Source organism: Vombatus ursinus, unplaced genomic scaffold (genome assembly GCF_900497805.2).
Source record: "Vombatus ursinus unplaced genomic scaffold, bare-nosed wombat genome assembly UNPS02009205.1, whole genome shotgun sequence".
Lineage (NCBI taxonomy): Eukaryota > Metazoa > Chordata > Mammalia > Diprotodontia > Vombatidae > Vombatus > Vombatus ursinus.
In genome coordinates this window covers 32034851-32055461 of record NW_020948983.1, presented here as the reverse complement: position 1 = coordinate 32055461, position 20611 = coordinate 32034851, and the positions used below count along the sequence as shown (strand labels likewise).

General features: G+C 37.7%; 2 pseudogenes; one reads left to right on the top strand and one right to left on the bottom strand.

The window, feature by feature from the left end:
* Positions 1 to 4414: 4414 nt before the first annotated feature.
* On the bottom strand, positions 4415 to 4618 carry LOC114035422 (annotated as a pseudogene).
* A 4863-nt stretch (positions 4619 to 9481) lies between these two features.
* Positions 9482 to 9599, top strand: LOC114035843 (annotated as a pseudogene).
* Positions 9600 to 20611: the final 11012 nt, after the last annotated feature.

Below are 20611 nucleotides of genomic sequence, written 5' to 3'. Positions count from 1 at the left end.
CACCTCTGTGTCTACAAAGCCAATTATCTGAAAATGACGGGAAATGATTAGTCATGTTAATTAAAAATAATTTTCGCTCCCACTCCTAAAAAGGTCAGACTGTCAGCTGTATGGAAAATTGAGCCTTCATGCATTCTCGTTTGATTTTTTTATTCAAAGTCTAATTAGTCACAATTCGTTGTTAAAAGAGATAATCTTTTGATAATGTAGTCATTTTGATCATTTTGCCTGCATTATCATGGTGTCATTATCATTATTATTGTTGCAATGTGTTTTTTTCTCTCTCTCACCCTTCTCTGCTAATAAAATAAGGAGTTAGTCCTTAGTCAAGGACCACTGATAAGGAGCAAAAATCATGTGAGATGGTGGCAATAAATGAGAGAGAAAACTAAGTCTACTTCAGTACCCATCTCATGTTACTCTAAAGATGCTTGGGAGGAAAAAAATGGGGGAGATCATAGATCTTAGAACTAGAAGGGATGTTGGATTTCACTTAGTACAGTGATGTCGCACTCAGATAGAAATAGGGGCCATAAAACCATAATAAGAGGTCCTGTGGAACACATATTGATTTAGAAAACCGCACGTTTACATGTTTCTTTTTTATTAATACATCAACACATTCAGATCAGATAGAGGCTGCATTTTAATCTGGGTTGAGCCATACTCAGTCATGTAATGGACTGTTTGAAGCCAGTGGGCTGCATGTTTGACACCCCTCATCTAGTACATTCCTCCCATTTTATGAATGAGGAACTTGACTCTCAGAGAGAGGAAGAGACTTCTCCAAGGTCAGGTAATTGGTAACTGGAATATCTGGAAGTCAAATTCAGGCCCACTGACTCCATAGAAGTATAGCGTAAAGGATGCTTCATTTGACCAGTATGATAGACCATTTGTGATGAATTAGAAATTATTTCAAAAACTTATATGCTATTTATAGTTCTGGGAGAGATGATTACTCACTATTCTCATACACCATAGACAATAATGTAATTAAAGTCAATAAACTTTTGTTAAGGACCCACTCCTTTCATGGTAAGAAGCAGTATCACATAGTGGATAGAAATGCAGCCTCAGTCAGCAAGACTCAGATTCAAGTCCTACTAGATAGATAGATAGATTGATAGATAGATGAATGCATGGATGGATGGATGGATGGATAGATAGACAGACAGACAAACATATGTGTGTGGAGAGAGAGAGAGAGAGAGAGAGAGAGAGAGAGAGAGAGAGAGAGAGAGAGAGAGAGAAGGCGACAGAGACAGAAAGACAGACAGAGACAGAGTTAGTTAATGTGATTCTGGGCAATCTCCTAATCTCTCAGTGACCCAGGCGAAGGAAGGGAAGGAATATTTATTTATTAAGCATCTAGTAAGTGCTGGGTTCACCATGCTGAGTGTTTTAAAAATATTAATTCATTTGACCTTCACAACAACACTGAGAGGTAGATGCTATTATCATTACCATTTTACAGTTGAGGAAATTGAGGTAGGCAGAGGTTAAATGTCTTATCTAGGGTCACCCAGTTAAGAAGTGTCTAAGGCTGGATTTGAATTGATATATTCCTGACTGCAGGACCAGTATTCTATGAACTATGCCACCAGCTGTCCCTAAGTAGCCCAGATAGCCAAGGCATCATCAATCTGAGACTATAAGTGGCTAAAAAGTTGCTGATCTCTTTTGGTAGAGGTAGTCTCCTCACTGAAAGATTCCCTAACCAATGATATCTCAGGTCCCTATATCCAATCACCACCAACCCCCCAAAAAATAATAACCTTACAAGACTTACTATGTTTTGGAGGATCTGGGTGATGGGAATTGAAGAAGTAATAATTACAATTCTTCAGTTTTCATGGCGTTTTATCAGTATGGGGACTTTCTCCATTATCATAAGTCACATCTTCATGTCTTATGAAGTTTCATGAGTTTTTATGGTTCCTTCGGCCAAACACATGCATATTTATGTAGTGTAATTTTATATTAACACATACATTCATGCACATATGTCCATACATGCACATATATCCATACATGTGCATATATCCACGCACATATACATATAAAACATAGATTACATAGTTAAATAACTATGTTAAATGTACATAACATAGTTAAATGTACAACTATATGTACAGATTTGGATATTGTTGTAAGTGATATAGATAATACAGATAAAGATTTAGATATTGATGATATCAATATAGAATAAGATACATAGACAGATATGATATGGATATAGATATGGATTTTATATAGATGCTATAGATATACAGGTAGTTGATATGTAGATATATTTTGTTATAGTTGATATGTAGATATATAGATGTAGATGTGAATATAGATATAAATAAACATGAATATATCTGGGGAACAACCATCCTTCTTTTGGTGAGCCTATATCATCCAGATTGAGCTGGTTTTCAGATGATAGTTTGTCACCATGCCTAGACTTCAAGCCTTTCCCTATTTGCAAGAACAGCCAGAGCTTGCATTTCACTGGCATAGCCTTGAAGTGCCAATGGTCACTTTTACATCGAGGGACTAGCTATGTTGGGCCACTTTCATGAAGTGACCATAAATGACAAGCCTGGAACATTTTTACCAGCAACACTTTACACTTTATTGGTATCTTCTCCTATGTAGAATAACAAAAAAAAAAAAAATCCCTTTTATGTCAAATGTGGAACATGGGCCAGGAGGTCTCAGCAAAAACACCAGGCATTACCAAATAAAAGCCTAACATTTCAACATTCAATTTATGGTTCTCAGAGTCATCTGAGGGAATCTAGTGAATTTTACTTTGGGTTTGGATTTTGTTTTCCTATGCAACCTATTGCTCCAGTCTAAGACTTGAGAATGAGTGAAATGAGCGAAATTTTGCTTTTAAGGTACTGTAGTTATGTTTGATTGATGCTATGTGACCATCCCTAAGAAATCAAGCAAATGCACATATCTTTATTCTAAACTGAAAAAAAATGCATAAAAGAGAAATAAAAGAGCAAAGTTTTGATTCAATTCAGAAAACAATGTCTTAATGGTGCCCGTCGACACAAAAAGTCCATTCAATAATGCCAGTCAGATGAGAAACCACTTAGGAAAGCAGGCGTGTGGTGGATTAAAAAAGCTTTTTGTAGAATATAAAGGTCATTGAGGCAGCAAACTCCTTAAAGGAGAAGACAATGCATTTCACGCATGAGAGGCTAAGCCTGAGATAGGACATGTTGACCATAGGAATAGATAATCCAAATTGAGTGGAAATATACTCAGACATCATTTGCTGATTTAATGATATTTTTTAAAAAAAGATGCTTTCCCAGGAAATGGGCAAATTTGTAACTATCTTCCACTAGGGATATGCTTCCTTGGAATAAAATAATAGCTAGGCATTATATAACACTTTATGGTATGCAAAATTCCTTGCTTATGCTATCTTATTTGAACCTCATAAAAATCTTGTGAGGTAGGTTCTCTTATTTCTCATTTTGAGAGAGAAAGAAACTGATGTGGAGAGTGATTAAGTAACTTGCCTAGGGTAACACCCAATAATTGTTGGAGGTAGGATTCATACTCAGATCATCTTGCCTCCAAGCCCAATGCCCTATCCACTGCACCATGTAGGTGTGACCAATAGAATTTGAGAACAGCTGAGTTTCGCTGTAAGTATGGAATCATTACCCATTCTATATTGTTTCTTGTCTTGACAGGTGGATGGAACAACTAGGCTGCGGCCGGGGGAGGTGTTGCTTCCTGAACCATAGAGAAAGCATCACTCTTTTTCTCTTGCTAATGGGGTTTGTCAATTCTGGGCCAGGGACTCCTGGAGGACTTAACGTGACTGCCGCTTTGTGTCATGACCTCATTAACAGAGTGAAACAGAACAGATTGACAATGCTTATGTTAACTAATATGAATCTCTGAGCATAGCAGGAATTTAGGCAGACTAGTCCCTAGAAGTAAGCTGCTTATCTATTATTTCTGCTTTCTTAAGGTATACTTTGGTTCACTAAAGGGTCAAGTCCAAGTGCTCATGGTAATCACATAGGACAAGGAAAGGGATGAGAAGGGAAATATATCAAAAATCTAATTGCTGATGGAGATTCTTAGGGCCCACTTATTCTTGTATCTTTTTTTTTTTTTTTACTGAGAAGTCAACATAGAAGTTTTAATTCCAAAATGTTCCACATGTAATTTACATTATATCTAGAACCAAAGTAAATAGCTTCCAAACTACATTCCAAAGGCTGGGGAGAGTTCATTCAAATAATTCTCAGGTCACACAGGTCAAACCACAAATACAGCTGAATTTGTTAATGTTCGTGGAGAACCCTGAGTGTATCTGGACAAGCAAGCTGACTGTCCATATGTATAAAAATGGAGTAAAAGTCTCCGTGTCAAAAGCTGACCGTGTAGATCACTGCTGCTGAGAAATCTGATCTTGCTCTTCTCTGGATTTCAGCCCCAGAAGCTGTGTCTGTTCACCACGTTTTGGGGGCACTTTAGGTATAGTCAGATCGGGTCGGTAGTACCTGTGCACCACTTCTGCCCGCGCCAGCGTGGCCCCCATTTTGACTGCAACCATTTTCAAGTATGAAGGCCACGACACGCCCGCGGGCATGTCGAGCTGGAGTCTGGGACCTGCAAAGACAACGGACAGTAACTAAGGTGCAAGCTGGGCAGCAGCTCCGCAATGGGGGGTCTGGCTATGCATCTACTTTTCATCGACTGATCAGTTAAGAACCAGGCATTAAGAGCCTACTAGATGTTAAGCCCAGTGCTAAGCAACGGATGCTTGCTCGAAAGACCCGGCTTTTGGAATGCAGCTCCGGGGGGGGGATGGGGGGGAGAGACCCCTGGAAGGTCAAGGTCGGCCCAGTGCGGAGCCTTCCGGGGCCTGGCTGTCTGCCCACGTGCTCTAGTTTAGACCCGCAACTCGCAAGCAGAACCTCGAGACTAGCTGCAGCCCAAGCTGGAGCCTGGGCAGAGGCGCGCGCACCCCAGGGAATCCCTGGGTGCAGCCTTGTATCTTTTTTTATAATAAAATTCAATCCATCCAGTTCAATTCAATAAGAACTTATCAAGTATCTATTACATTCAAGGCATTGATTGTGCTTGGCCCTGGAAATACAATGACAAAAAAAAATGGAAAAAAAAAAGGTTCTTCACCACAAGAAGTTTTCATTCTACTTAGGGACATACACATAAGTGGACACAAGAAAAGTTGAGGAGGAAGAGATGGTAACAGCCAGGGTCATTTAGAGAGGTTTGTCACAGGAGGTACCACCTGAGCTGAGCCCTAAAGGAAGTAAGAGAGATTGAAAATTGATTGGATTTTAGGGGGAGGGTGAAAGAGTGAGGAGTTGAGGGCAACACCTAGGTTTTGAGCCTGAGTGACTGGGAGGATGGTGGTATACTTCCTGCTTGGCTACAACAGAGTTGAGAGGCAGAGAATTCCATAAACCTCTAATGATGATGGAGGCTTTGGGCCATTATCATTCTTCACCTGGACTTCTGTAATATGGAAAAAGTCTGCTATTGCTTTTGGCTCTATTGTCTGTATTTTTCCTGTTTTTAGACAAATGAGTATTAAAGACAATTATCACCAGGTAAGCTTCAAAAGGTTAGAATGGTTAGCCACCAGAGATCTAAGAGCCAAACCATGTTGTATTTTTCAGACAGCTAGCTAAGAAACAAGGCTCCCAAGAATGACTTTTTTGGGTCTAGCCCAGAGGTAATTGAGTCAAGGACTCACTCAGTCCCTCTGCTATTTTGTGAAGTGAACTTAGTAGCACAATGCTATAGAAACAGATTTATGTTGTTAAATTTGAGTTTAAGCTAATACAGCTTTAAATTGTTAAATACTCCCCAGAAACCAAGGTTGTATAAGGGGAGTATGGTTCAGGTACCAGGGAGAAATTTATATAATTGTATTCTTGCTATATCTTTGCATTAAATATCACTTTGTAAAAGCTAATTAATGCTTATGTTGTTTAAAGAGAACTAAGGCACTAAACACTAGAAGTTAAAAGAGTGGGGGAAACACCAGAGCGAGGGCTCAAACCCATAGAATACTAAAAGAATCACCCTACACCTTTGGAGAAACCCTGTAACCCTGACAGAGAGATGTAATCAACTTGGTTCTTGGAACCTGACCAGTTGGTGCGTGCATTTTGGTTGAGGGATTAATAAAGAATATTGTTTCATAAGCATGAGAGGAAGCTTGTACAAAGGCCTGAAGGCCAGGGATGCCAAGATTTGGGATCAACAAGTAAGCCAGTGGGATCAGAATACAGAATATATGAAGGGGGGATTAATGTAGAATGTCAGGAGAGCTAAGGTGGAGCAAGACTGTGCAGGGTATTAAATCCCAAGCTGAGGAGGGTGTCTTTTAGCAAAGAGGCATTAGGGAGTCACTGAAGATTTTGGAACAGGGGAATAATGTGGTTATACCTGCACTTTAGGAAGATTGATTTGGCAACTGGGTGGAGGATGGATTCAAAAGTGGAATGACCAGAAGCCACGTAACCAATATAATGGCCTCTCACTTGTAACAGATGAGCAAGTGTCCTGGATTCTTGTCAAACTGGACTACTAATCGTTTCATGAACTCAGTATGAAATTTCTTACCTCCTTGAATTCACATAATCCATCCACAATGCCAAGAATGAACTCTTTCTTCATCTCTTCCTTTCATATTCCTTATTTTCCTCTAAGATTCAGATTAGGTGTTACTTCTCCTTATAACCTCTCTTGATCCCATCCCCCCCACCAAAATCTTAGTGATAATAGAATACTTTGTTTTATCTCTCATACCACTCCCTTTGTGCCTTGTCTTATGCAGTATGTCCTAAAAGTCTTAGTGTAGTTTGAAGGTTTAGTAACCAAATTTTATTTAGCAATGGTTCTGAATCTGGGCAATCAAAAGACTCCAAGAAACGTATATGGAAATAAGATGGATATGAAAGTAAGATGAATTAGTGTATTCCCTTTCCTTACCCATTTTGTGGTAATATTTGCTTTGGTGGAGGAAATTATCCCCTAGAGGAAACAAAGCACTTGAAGGTCTTATTTATTTTATACCAATCAACCACACATTATTTGAATGTCTACAAAGTTATCTCAGAACCATGCTATTCTCTGAGGAACAGAGAACTACTGAAAGTTCTTATAACTAAGGTACTTTTAATGTATCTAATATATCTAATGACATGTAACTTATATAAATGAAATATTTAGCAAACAATGTGGCTAAATTAAATGCAATTAAGGACTAAATTAGAACATAAGTGTGATAAGACTTCAGAGAGGAAAGCTGTAATATAGAATTTGGGAAGGTCGCATGAAAAGGCAGAATTTAAAATTATATAGAAGATTGGATAGGATTCAGTTAGATAAAGAATCAGGGGGCAGCATTCTAGAAAATGAAAAAAAAATGAATTCCACTTGCTTGAAATACTGACTCTCCCTACATATCAGTCATTGAACCATAGAATCATAGAAGTTAGGACTGAAAGAAAGGGACCTTAGAGATCCTGAATTACAAGTTGAAATAATTATGGAAAGTTTTGAGAATAGCAAAGAGGAAGACCCAACTGAAATGTAGAACTTATGTTGGTGAGTAATGAGAATGAGCTCCTAAGTCTGGAATCCAAGGCCATCTCCTATTTGGCCCCTACTAACTTCTCCAAATTTCTCTTACACCATTCTCCTACATGAAGTCTTTGTTCCAGATGATCTTTATTTGTTGTAAATAAATATTCCTGCTGCTATCCCTTGGCTCATTCTATTCCTGGAAATCTTTCCCTGGTTTTCTAGGATACTAAACACCCTTCAAGGCCAAATTCAAGTTTTATTTTATATCTATAGATTTGTTATATGTGTTTTATATGTAGATATAGATATATAATATGTGTACATATACACTTTGATATGTATATACGCATATAAGCCTATGTGGATGTATACATATATATGAATATATGTGTATAATCATTTATATACATATATATGTATATATCCATTAAATACCTGGTAATCTTTTATTATATACATAATCTTTCTGAGCTTAGTTTCATTTATAAAATTAAAGAGATGGACTAACCAGGCTCTAAGTTTGAAAGAACAGAGACAAAGATGATCCTTAGCTCTGATTTTCTGTGATTCCATAATTCTGTGTTCTCTGTCTGTTTAACTAGATTACTAGGACAGGAAGAGCATAACGTGGGGACAGAATTTTCTCCATGGAGGCTAACCATTAGAATTCAGACTTCATTCACTTGACAACAAGGTAGTCTTCATAGGTACCTGAGGAGGAGAACAACAAGTTGAAAATAGTATTTCAGGAATATTAATATGGAAGCCAGACTAACTATCATTTCACTATGATAAATTGGAGATGGAAAAGAGTGAGGGTGCAGGATAGTGAAAAGGGAGCTGTACTTGTAATCAAGGGACTTAGATTTAAAACCTTGCTTTGATATTTACTAGTTGTGAAACTAGGAGCAAATCAATTCATCTCTCTGAAACCTCAGTTTCTTTATCTAAAAAGGAGGTTAATAATGTTACATTACCTATCATGTAAGGTTGTTATGAAGAAATATTTTGGAAGCCTTAAAATGCTATATAAATGGGAGTTTATATACATGTATGTGTGTATACATACACTATATATGTAAATATGTTATATATCATGTATGTATTATTGTTTGTATGTATGTATATTAGATATTGTAGGTCTATACATATATTTACATATATATATATAAAATCTAGCATAGTGCTCTATGCATTGTAGGGGTTTAATAAATGTTTACTGAATAAATTAATGAAGAAGACTACATTTGAGGCCATTTCAGTATTCCAGATATAAAGTGATAATGTCCTGAACTAACTTCATATATTTAGATCTGCAAGAAACCTCAGATAGCAGCTAGACCAAGTCTTGAATTTTACAGAGACCCAGAAAAGTTAAGAGACTTGACCAAGGTCACCTAACTAGTAAGTGCCAACCAAGGGATTTCAATTCAAGTTGTTTGATTTCATTCCAACTTTCCTATATATTCCACTAACTTGCAATGGTAAGAATAAAAAGGGCACAACAATACATTAGGTATGAAGAAAGAATAAATAGGGTTTGATGATGCAATGTATGTGGGAGTTGAAGGAGAGAGATGGGTACAAGTTAATCCTAAAATTTAGACTTGAGTTTCTTAAATCGGAGTCTGAGAATATATTTCAAGGGGTTAGTGAACATGACTGAAAGACAAAATTGTATCTTCATTTTCACTAAACTTTGACTTCTTTTGCAATCTTATTTTTTAATATACATTTAAAACTTATTTTGATAAGGGGCCTTAGGCTTCACACTACCCAATGGGTCAAACAACATAAGAGATGAACAATCCTGAGCATGTATGACTAGGAAAATGGTATTGCAAACAAAAAGTGAATTGGAGGTAGAGTGAGACAATGTTGTTGAATGGTCTATGGCCATACCACTCTGAACATACCAATCTTGTCTGATTTTGGAAGCTAAGCAGGGTTGGGACAGATTAGTATTTGGATGGGAGACCACATAGGAATACAGGGTACTATAGGCTTTGAGGATTTACTTAGCACAGTGGATAGAGGATGGGGCCTGGAGTTAAGATAGAGTCAAGATCCAGCCTCAGACACTTACTGGTTATGTGACCCTAGACAAATTTGCCTCAGTTTCATCATCTGTAAAATGAGCTAGAGAAGGAAATGGCAAACCCCTCTGGTATTTTTTCCAAGAAAACCTCAAGTGGGGTCACCAAGAGTCAGACATGAAACTACTGAAAAACAACTAGTCCAAAAGTGAAAAAAAAAACAACAAAACAATCAGTCAGACAAGTAGGTTTGGGGAGATCTCTAACAAACATAATGACAAATTTTATGTTGTTTTTTTCTTTTATAAATACTATGATATGCTGTTGTTTGAAATAAGTATCAACTAACAGTTTTATTGCTGTGTTAGTACAGCCTAAAAATGCTTTGTTTCTGGTCTTGATTCTTTTATTTTATGTCTAAAAGAATTACAGTGAGTCATAGCCTAGACTGCTGCTATTTTATCTATGGCCCTTTATTGTCAGCCTTGTGACTTTAACAACTTTGGGTTCATTGAGAACGTATGTCCTTTCACACTAGGTGCTCTATAAGGTATTAGCCCTAAGAACTGGGGAGAACTCTTCCTCTTACACTTGTCCCTGAAGGGTGCTAAAAAGTAGGCATAACCCCCAAATGCAAGAAATTAAAAATAGGAATGGGAGGACAGAAATTAGGTAATAAAAATATATATGTAAAATAATAAAAACATCTGTGAACAGGCCAGTTGTTCCTTATTCTTCTATTCAACTTGTGTGTTCTTTTGCCAATACACAAGGAGGATTCCTCCATGGGAATCTCATCCTAGAAAGTTGTTTTTCATCCAAGATGTGAAGTCATGTATTTCACCAGTTCAACAAGAGTAGAGCTAAGCAACACTTCTTTAGCAACAGGTTTCTTTTAGCCATCTGAGCACCTACAAATGATAAGATTGAGTGTCTGGCCTCAAGCTGGCCTGTCTCCATCTTAATAAAAATCTGTTTGCAACCCTCTCCGAAACATTGGTTTCAAAATTAGGCCACAAATATTTCCAGGAACTGATTTCCCACTTGAGGACCAAAATACATTTGAGAGAGAGAGAGAGACAGAGACAGAGAGAGAGAGAGAGACAGAGACAGAGACAGAGACAGAGACAGAGAGAGACAGAGAGAGAGAGAGAGACAGAGAGAGAGAAAGAGAATTAACTCTAAATAATAATTTCCTATCAACTGTTTTGATTTCTACAGGAATCAGGAAATGTAGTGGTCCAGAAAGGAGAAAGGAACCCAACTTTTTAAAATTCACTGAAAGAGATTTGGGCTTTTTGAATCATCTGTCTCTCCAGGTCAGATTTTAATATCCCAAGCTCTCAATTGCTCCCTTGGTCTGCCACTCTCGGTGCTTTTCTTCAATCTTCTCCAGTCTACCTAGATGAAACACTATCATCTTTCCTTTTTTCAAAGCTGAGCTCTTATTCCTGTTGTAAAAAAAAAAATGCATTGGCACTCCTTTCCCAAATTTGAACTACATTAACAAGACAAAACAAAAGGATCTCTGAGAGACAATAAATGACCAAAGGCGGCTAAATTTTTTGTCCTAGTGTTCTCTGTTTGAAGAGTTCCATGAGGATCTTGTTTATAATCCCATTGAAAATAAAGTGTTCCAAAATAAAAGCTGTTTGGTCTTTTCAAGCTAACACCCCTTTGTTCATGGCACATTAATGGAGCAATTTTTAAATAATGACTTATTTTTTTTTCTTTGTGAAAGATGCTTTTTGCCATCAGAAGCGGGTGCTTTATTTTCTCGGCTGGCACTCAGATTCATTAGTACTAGTTGCATCCAAGTTGTAGAGGTTTATTTGTTCAGCTGGAAATGGGACATTAACATTTTAAGAGGATGATGCATAAGCTTTTAGAGATAATATTCTCCCTGCCCTATTCTGTTGATGCTCTCTTAGAAATTGCAAAATGCAGCAGTTTCTCCTTTGGAAGTGATGAGTTTATAATAAACAGTTTATCACCAAGGGCATAATTTTCTCTCATTCCCCCCCTTTTTCAAAAATAGAAAATTTTGGTAATGAATGGGAGGTTTTAGAAATCGAGAGACACAGAGCACTAATCAGAACCAGAGCAACTGGGGAAGTGTAAGCAATCATCTCCATTTCTTACTAATAGAACTGCCCAGTATTGAACACCAGCAGCCCTGAGACCCTGTCCAAGGCCTCTATTTGACTCTTTCATAACATTTCTAAGACACCTGATGCCCTGGTCTCCAAATAGAATAACTCAGCCAAAGTTCATTGGCTCATTTGGAATTTGAAACGACCTCAAAGAAAAAGAAAACTTAGGCATCAATTAGTACAATCCTTGCTGAAAGTATGAATACTCTCTAAAGAGGGTCAACTATTGACCAAGATTTGTTCTACAAGTATTTCCACTTAAACCTTCATAGCCAGTGTCTACTCTCTATGGAGTCCCATAGAAAGAAAGAGTCCGGAAAGTTTTTTGGTTGTCCAAATGAAGATGAGAAGAAAAAGGTGAAGTTAATTTCTGTTTCATTAACCTTTGTCCTTTTCTGTAACTTCTATCCTTGAGAATCTGTCTTAAACTAACTTAAACCCCACAAGTAAGATGTACCATTACCTATTTGTGTAGTACAATAAAATATTGAAGAATGACATGGAATCTTATAAAGATCATTTAATGGAGCAGTTGATCTATGACTGACTTCAGAGCCAGGAAGACTGATTTTCAAATTCTGCCTCTGACATACACTGGTTATAATAACCTGGGCAGGACACTAAACACTGTCTCTGGGTCAGTAGAAGCAAATTCCTTCCTAGTAGCATATTGACTTAGAAAACTACATATTAGTATTATCTGTGTTGTATTCTATTTTTATTTATTTTGTTAAACATTTCCCAATTACATTTTAGTATGGTTTGGGCTGCAATCTGCTGACCAAGAGTTTGATACTTATGCTCTATGCAACTCTAATTTTCAAAGAAGAGGCTTCCTTATATTGCTGGAGAGAGTTTCCTAAACCAATCATCCTTAATACCAATGAAGTCACAAGTCTGTTATATATCCTTTCCCACAGAATGCCAGAGCTGGAAAGGACTATGGAGACCCTCTGTTTCAGCCCCTTGTGGATCATCACTTACGTGAATAATCATGAAAGACACACTGAAGCCACATTGGTAGTTGTTAGTGATATAGCTGAATATTAAACGTCCTCTGAGGCGGACATTTGTTTTCTTGCTGTTGTTGTTGGTCCTTTGTTTTCAAAGAGGACCAATGATATCACTGGATGATGTCTTGACTTGTGCATGAATTAGATTTAAGTAGGCAGAGTTGTGCAGTCATCAGCCTCACTTTCTTTCCCTGTGTCATCAAAATCCAGTGGCAGGATAAAAGTCAAGACAACCGGCGATGGCCCAGAGCACAGTGGAGGACCTTGGCATCTTTGATGTCTAATCAAGTTCTAAACACTCCACAACGGCAACTCTTTCAGCCTTTTCATAGCCATTGGCACAAATTACTCTCATCCACCCATTCCACAGGGGGAAGTCTTCACATTCTTGGTGTAGATATCCCCCTAACTCACCAATGGGTTTGAGGCCTATCCAATACCCTGAACCTCATTTAGTCAGTCTACTGAGACAGATTTACCAGGGTGTAGCTTCTTGGAGTCATAGGTGAGAGTTGAGTGAATGGGGTCTACATGAAAGATAGATAAGTAGCCCTGAAAAGGGCTCAGCAAGCCCTCACACCAGAGTGGCTAGTCCTCCTGAACACCCCATACACTCCATATGCATCTAGGATCACTGGAAAGAAAAGGAGAAGCAGCGGTGGAAAGACTTTCACTAAGACTTCATTCTTTATCTCCTTTGAAAAGTGGAAACTGACCTAATTAACTAGAAGCTTATTATGCTCCCTGGATAGAATGGAAAGATGTCATAAATTTATAATTCTTGAACCTACATCTCCACAAGATCAAAACAGGATTTAAAAGAAAAAAAGAATCTTATACAAAGTTAGTCTATAATTGTAATAAAAGATTCATGGAGAATACAAGCTAAAGAATGTCCCAGTAAGGGGACCCTGAGGGCATCTGGGTAGTGTGGGGCAGCTGGGTTGCACAGTGGATAGAGCACTGAGCCTGGAGTCAGGAAGACCTGACTTCAAATCAGACTTCAAACACTTATTACCTGTGTGACCCTGGGCAAATCATTTAACCCTTTTTTGCCTCAGTTTCCTCATCTATAAAATGAGCTGGAAAAAGAAATGGCAAACTACTCCAGTATCTTTGCCAATAAAACCTCAAATGGGGTCATGAAGAATCAGACATGACAGAAATGACTCAGCAACATCTCTTTTTCACAATAAGTTCTTCTGCACAGTCCAGTTTAAACCATTTATTAAGTACCTACTACATGCAAAGTACTGGGATGTGAAGATAAAATTAAAACAACTACTTCCCATGGTGATTTTATGTTCTACTTAGGGGCAGGGAAATGAATGAATAGAGCATGTTTACATATTAGTAAATATGAGATAATTTGAGGAGGAAGATAGTGCTAAAAAAACTCTTCTATGATGATCTTTAATGCTTTTAGAGGAAAAATATATTTGCAAGACCAAGTTGTATCACTTTGTTCTGTTAAATGTCAAACACATGAAAAAGCAAGGAGTATCAATGATTTCTATGTATTGTACAATTAGGTTTCTATGTAGGCAAAAGTGTGTTGTTGAATGTTTAACAACTGATTCTCCAAAAAGAAAAGAAGAAGTATGTTGGACACACTTTTAAGTTTTATATGCACTGTTAACATTTTTACCTTCATTTTCTTAAGTCTAAACAATAAATGAAATGATAAATCAAGTACCAATTTATAGCATTTAATGCTTGCACTGAAAATTTAATTATCAATTCCCATGAGCCCATACAAAGCCAGGTTCAGCATACCACTATATGTATATATATAACATACATATATACATAGCTCATAAGAGTTGATTGTTTAATTATATGTACATATGATATAAAATTAGATATATATTATATAATGTACAAATATAATATGTATATATCTGTCTCTATCTGTTTGAAGATTTTACCTTTTTCACCCTGGTTATTTCTAGTGTGTGAAGTCATAGACTAGCACAGTCTCTAAGTAATTGAAATTGAGGATTGCCCAAAGGGCAACAGAGGGATCTGTGGTAGGTATGATAAAGCTGTCACACATTACAAGTGAGGAATTATAAAGGACAAGAAGCATAAAATGTCACAAAGAATCATTTAAAGTGGGAGGGGGCAGGGAGACATAATAGACAGATAGTATGTATGCTCCATTAATATCTATATAATCTCAAGAGTTCAAGGGGAAAACCTTCAACCTGTCATCAACCCTGTGTGACAGATTAATAGGAAGAGCTTGATAGGAATTGTTCATGGAGGTGCTCTGCTTAACAACTGAGTACCTGAAAACACTCCCCATGCTTTTAACTTCGATCTTTATTACTAACATTTTCTCCATAATTTTTTAAAGTCTAGAGTAACAATCAACAAAACAATACATCAAGCCCTGATTTGTAGGATTTCCTGATTTCTGAGGCATACATGTTCACACTGAAAATGTAGCAGTATGTTCTTCTGAGCCTATTGCCACGTTTTCAGCCTGGCACCTGTACACTGCTGGTTGTATGGTAATAGATTTGTTGCACCCACACTGATGCAGTCACAGGTAGATTGAAGGACTGAAGTGTGCTTAATAAAGTTACATGCTAATTTTCAAAGAATTACCTTTGAGAGAAAGAGTTGGGTACAAACCACACTTACCAAAGCTAATTTCACAAGACTCTTAAAATATGTATAAGAGAAGCAAAAGGCCATGAGCAAAGCATCTCTAAAGGTTTTGGTTGTGAATACCAGGATAGAACTCCAAAGGATAGGAGTCTTCCTACCACACATTAATTAGACAATGACATGAAATTGGCAAAAGTTAAATTATTTGCTCCAGGTCATATTTTCAATAAGGGGAGCATCCTAAATTAAATCTTAGACTTTTTTGAGTCCTACTCCAGGATTCTTTTCATAACACGACACTATCTTTTCTATATATCATGCAGGCATGAGTACCTGAGATTGCAGATACTTTAGGCTGATGGTAAACAATCTAATCCCATGTTTAACTATTCAAAGAGCTTTGGCATCTATTAACCCAGTTATCATCAGAGCAATCCATTATGGCATTGTAATCTGCATTTGATATGTAGGCTTACTGAGGCAAAGATGTTAAGTGACTTTCCCATAGTTACACATGTAGCATGTGACAGACCTGGGACTCCAAACTAGGTCTCCTGGTGGCACACCCAGGGAGCTTTAGAAAACAAATTCATTGTCCTTGCTTGTCACAAAATGCCTGTCAAATTTAATTGAGTTCTGAAAAAGACATTTTTGATTGTAGTGAAAGGAAAACAGCAGGAAAATCAGTATGCATGGAATATCAGGCTTTGAATGTTCACCTGCTAAAGTACCTGCATGTGAAGGTGGAAAGATGTCCTTATGTGGGGTTGGAATATGCCATGAGTCATTCCTCCGGATACCCCTCCATTTCTGAATTCTTGTCTTCTTATGCCAGTCCAACAACTCTTTTCTTTTGATATTTTTGTGTATTAATATTCATTTAATGAGAGAAAAGATTGTGGGGGTGTTTGAAGGCAATTTATGGATAGAGATGGAGAAGTAAATTTGCAGACACTTTCAGGCAAGTCATCTGAGGACTTAATTGAGAACTTTGGCACTAAGAACTCTTGTTTAGCTAAGGAAGGTTTTCAGGGTGTGTTAATTATCCCTCTGGGAATTCATTCTCTGTCACTCCTCTTTCTTCCTCCTCTGGCAGTGCTCTCCATCCACTCTCCCATTTACAGCACGACAACATTACTGGGCTGGCATGTCTGCTTGCCATCTACCTATCCATCTACCTCCGGTTTTCTAGAGGGTCTAGTACCAAGAATGTGGAGGCACTTGGACAGCAGTATAAAATTAGCATGAAAGGCAAACGTGTGACTTTCTTGGATTCACCTCTTTGCACCCCTAGTAGGGAACTGGAGAGAACAGAGGAGGAGATAAATCACAAGATGGGTTTTGCAATTTCTTCTGATCATTTTAACTGGAGTTATAAAGGCAGGAAAATTCACTCCCTCAGCTACTTGTGATGAAGATGGCCCCACACAGAAGGTCTTTTCACATCTCTCTTCTGTTAGAATTTTCATCCTGACAGCCCAAGTTTCTCCAACTGATAGCACACCCTTAATCAATCTGACTGAAGCTGATTAAACCAACTACAACTAATTATTTTGTTTTAATGTAGCTATAACTTAAATAATGGTTAGAGTACTGCACTCAAAGTCAGGAAGATCTGAATTCTAATCCTGCCTTGGTTACTTACTAGTTCTTTGATTCTGGTGAAGTTCTTTAACCTTTCTGCCTCACTTTCTTCACCTGTAATACGGGGAGCTAAAATCCTTTAAGCCTCTATAGATACTTCTAGCTCTAAATCTATTTCACATACACAAATACATGCACCCTCCCACACGTATAGCTATCTATATATCTGTACATATGTATGTGTATATGTATATATGTGTGTATATTTTTTTTCTTGACTTCATACGCTTGTCAGTTTTGCTTTTTCCTGGCATCCCTCCTCCGTAGTTCGTTTTCGATACAACACTTTGCATCTGTTTACAATGCAAACATTCTTTTCCTACAATATTAGGAAATCTTGGGTTATAGACAACATATGAAGCATGGCCCTGAGGTCCTGGTAAATCAGTCAATAGAGAAGAACAATAAATCTTTTTTTTTTTTTGGCGGGGGGGGGTTCTTCTTGTTGTTGTTGTTGAGGTTTTTTTTTTTTGTCTTTGTTGTTGGTTGTTGTTGTTGTTGTTGTTTTTGTTTTGGCAATCTGGTTAAATCACTTGCCCAGGGTCACACAGCTAGTGTCTGATGTCGGGTTTGAACTCAGGTCCTTCTGACTCCACTGCGCCACCTAGCTGCCCCAAGAACAATAAATCTTAAAAGACCCCCAAACTGCATTATCTTTAAAAAGGAAAAAAAAAAATGACACATATTAAACGCTCAGATCTTTCCTTAGTATGCCAACAAACCTATGAGAATAGTTAAGCAGTCTCAGTATGCAATTTAGCTTGGTTTTGCTGAAATGATTAGGCACATGGAGTAAACTCCGTCTCTTTATTCCTCCTCAGTTGACCAGCTTATTATCTTGCACATAAATTGTATATTCTCATACATGGGCATGTTGTCTCCCACATTAAAATGTAAACTCTTTCAGAGCAAGGACAAATTCACTTTTGTTTCTGTATCTCTAGTACCTAGTTCCAAAAATATAGTAGGCATTTAATTCTTGTTGGTTGATTTAATCCTTTTCTATTTGGAGCTCAGACCTCCTCTTTGGTTCTAGATTGCAATGGCTCCCTCTGTAATCACCTAATCTCTGATGTGGTGAATGTTCCCCAGCACCTATTTGTTAATAAGTCAATTAAATAAATATTTAGTAGTAACCTTCTTACGTAAGGCACTGCAGAGCATACAAATATAAAGAAGATAAGGTCGTTTTTCCTAAGGAGCTACCAATCTAGAAAGAGAAATGCTGTATGTGTGTGCATGTATGTATGTGTGTGTGTATATACACACAGTTTTACATATACAGTATATAAATAGATACAGGTAGATATATTGTTAGAATACAAAGTAAAGTGTAAATGTATATGGAAACTTCAAACAAAGTATTATATGGATCTCACGGGGGAATAATTATTTTTGGTGGCAGTATTGGAGTTGACTTTATGGAGTCAGTGACATTGGATTCAGGATTTGAAATCATTTTTCATCTCTGCGTTTCATTCTTAGTGCCCTTTCTCTGAGTCCTGATAGACATTGCAAAGTGAAGGCTTTTTCTGTCTGAGTTCTGTAGATGCTATTCTTCAAGAACAGGTGAACATAATTCAATTCAATAAGAATTTCTCAAATATGTACTCTATTTAAAAGTGTGGATAAAAAAAGAAAAAGAAAACTTGCCCTCAAGGAGCTTCCATTCTGCTACCGGAGAATAATGCCTCTTAGAATAATAAATAGAAAATACACAGAAAGTAAATATTGGGCAATTTGAGGAAGGAGAGAGCAATAATAGTGAGGTGTAGGTAGGAATCAGGAAAGGCTCAATATGGGAGCTGGCATGTGATGTGAATCTTGAACTAAGCTACGTTTTCCAAAAAGTAGAAGGGTAGAGGAGGAATATTCCAGGCCTGGTGGGCAGTGCATACAAAGAAATGGTTTATAAATGATAGTATCATAGATTTTGAGTTGGATAAAATTGTAGCATTTTTGAGTCCTACCCCCACATTTACAGATGAGGAAACTGAAGCCCCAGAAAGGTTAAGTGCAGGGGTGAGGAACCTGCAACTTCAAGGCCACACGTGGCCCTCTAGGAGTTCAAGTGCAGCTGAATCCAGACTTCACAGAACAAATCCCCATAATAAAAGAATTTGTTCTGTAAAACTTGGACTCAGTAAAAAGGCTGCACTAAAGGACCCAGAAGGCCACATATGACCTTGAGGCTGCAGGTTCCCCATCACTGATTAAGTATATCACTTAAAGGATCACTAGCAGTGTGATCCTTGCTCAGGGTCGCACCATCACTTAGTGTCTAAGGCCTCATTAGGTTCTATGTCTTAACTCTGAGCTTGGCACTGTATCCCCTTTCATTGAGATGGGAGGTACAATATCCTTTATACAGATCAGCAAGTAACCCGTTTTGGTGGAACATATAAGATGTAAGGGGAAACAATGTGAAATCAGTCTAAAAAATAGCTCTAAATGCCAGAGAGGAGTGTTCATTTTCTCTTAGAAGGAACAGGGTACCATGTAAGCTTCTTGAGCTTGGGATTGACCTGGTCAGACCTGCTCTTTTGTAGTATCAATGTGACTTCTGTATGGAGGATGCAAGAGATTAAAGAAAGGAAGACAAATTAGTGGGTTACTACAATAGTCCAAACAAGTAGTAATGAGGGACTGAAATGAGGCAATAGGCAGCTGGGTAAGGAGAGAAAAGAGAATATAGAACAGAGATTACACTTCAGGCAATTACCCAAAATGCCCAGTGGGGTAATGACCTGCTGATCTCCAACTCACAGAAATCACTGAAAATTAATCTTCCTTTCTTGGGCACACAGTAAATATGACTGATCTCTCACTCTCAAGGGTATTCTTATAGCTATTCCCTATTGCCTTCCTTCCAATTTTAAACAATCTATGATGGTTTTCCTCCTCCCCAGATTCTCTCAATATTCTTTACTTCCCCTGCCTATACTTCATAATTATTCACAATTAAAAAGTATCATGATATTTTAGTAGAGTGAGGCAGCGATGCCACAATAGTTAGAACTGCTCTGGGAGTTCTCTCTGGGAGTCAGGAAGTTATGATTCTGGGGAGAAAGAAGATGTTAAAGACTCTCAGAGTCAAGAACTCCTAGGTTCAATCCTAGTACACATTGGCTGTGTGACCCAGGAGAAGTCACAGAACTTCTCAGGTCCCTAAGCAACTTTCTAAGAATGCTAGTTGCAGAGCAGGCACCAATATGCCTACACAGATGTTTCCTCATTCAGATTTCCCCAAATCAAAGAAACCACATGACCACTCGATATGAAACAAAAATGGTGTAGAAGTAGTAATAGTAAGAATCTAGGTTTCAGAACCAAGAGACCTAGGTTGGTCACACAGTTCCATCACATATTGGTTGTGTGTGACTTTAGTCAAGTATCTTAGCCTCATTTTCCTCAGCCTTAAAATGGGGATGATAATACCTCTCACATTCTTACCTCACAGGACTCTTATGAAGATTAAATATATGTAAAATGTATTAGTGCATATAAAGCATTTTATAAAAATCAAAGTACCATATATGTCAGCTATCATTATCAT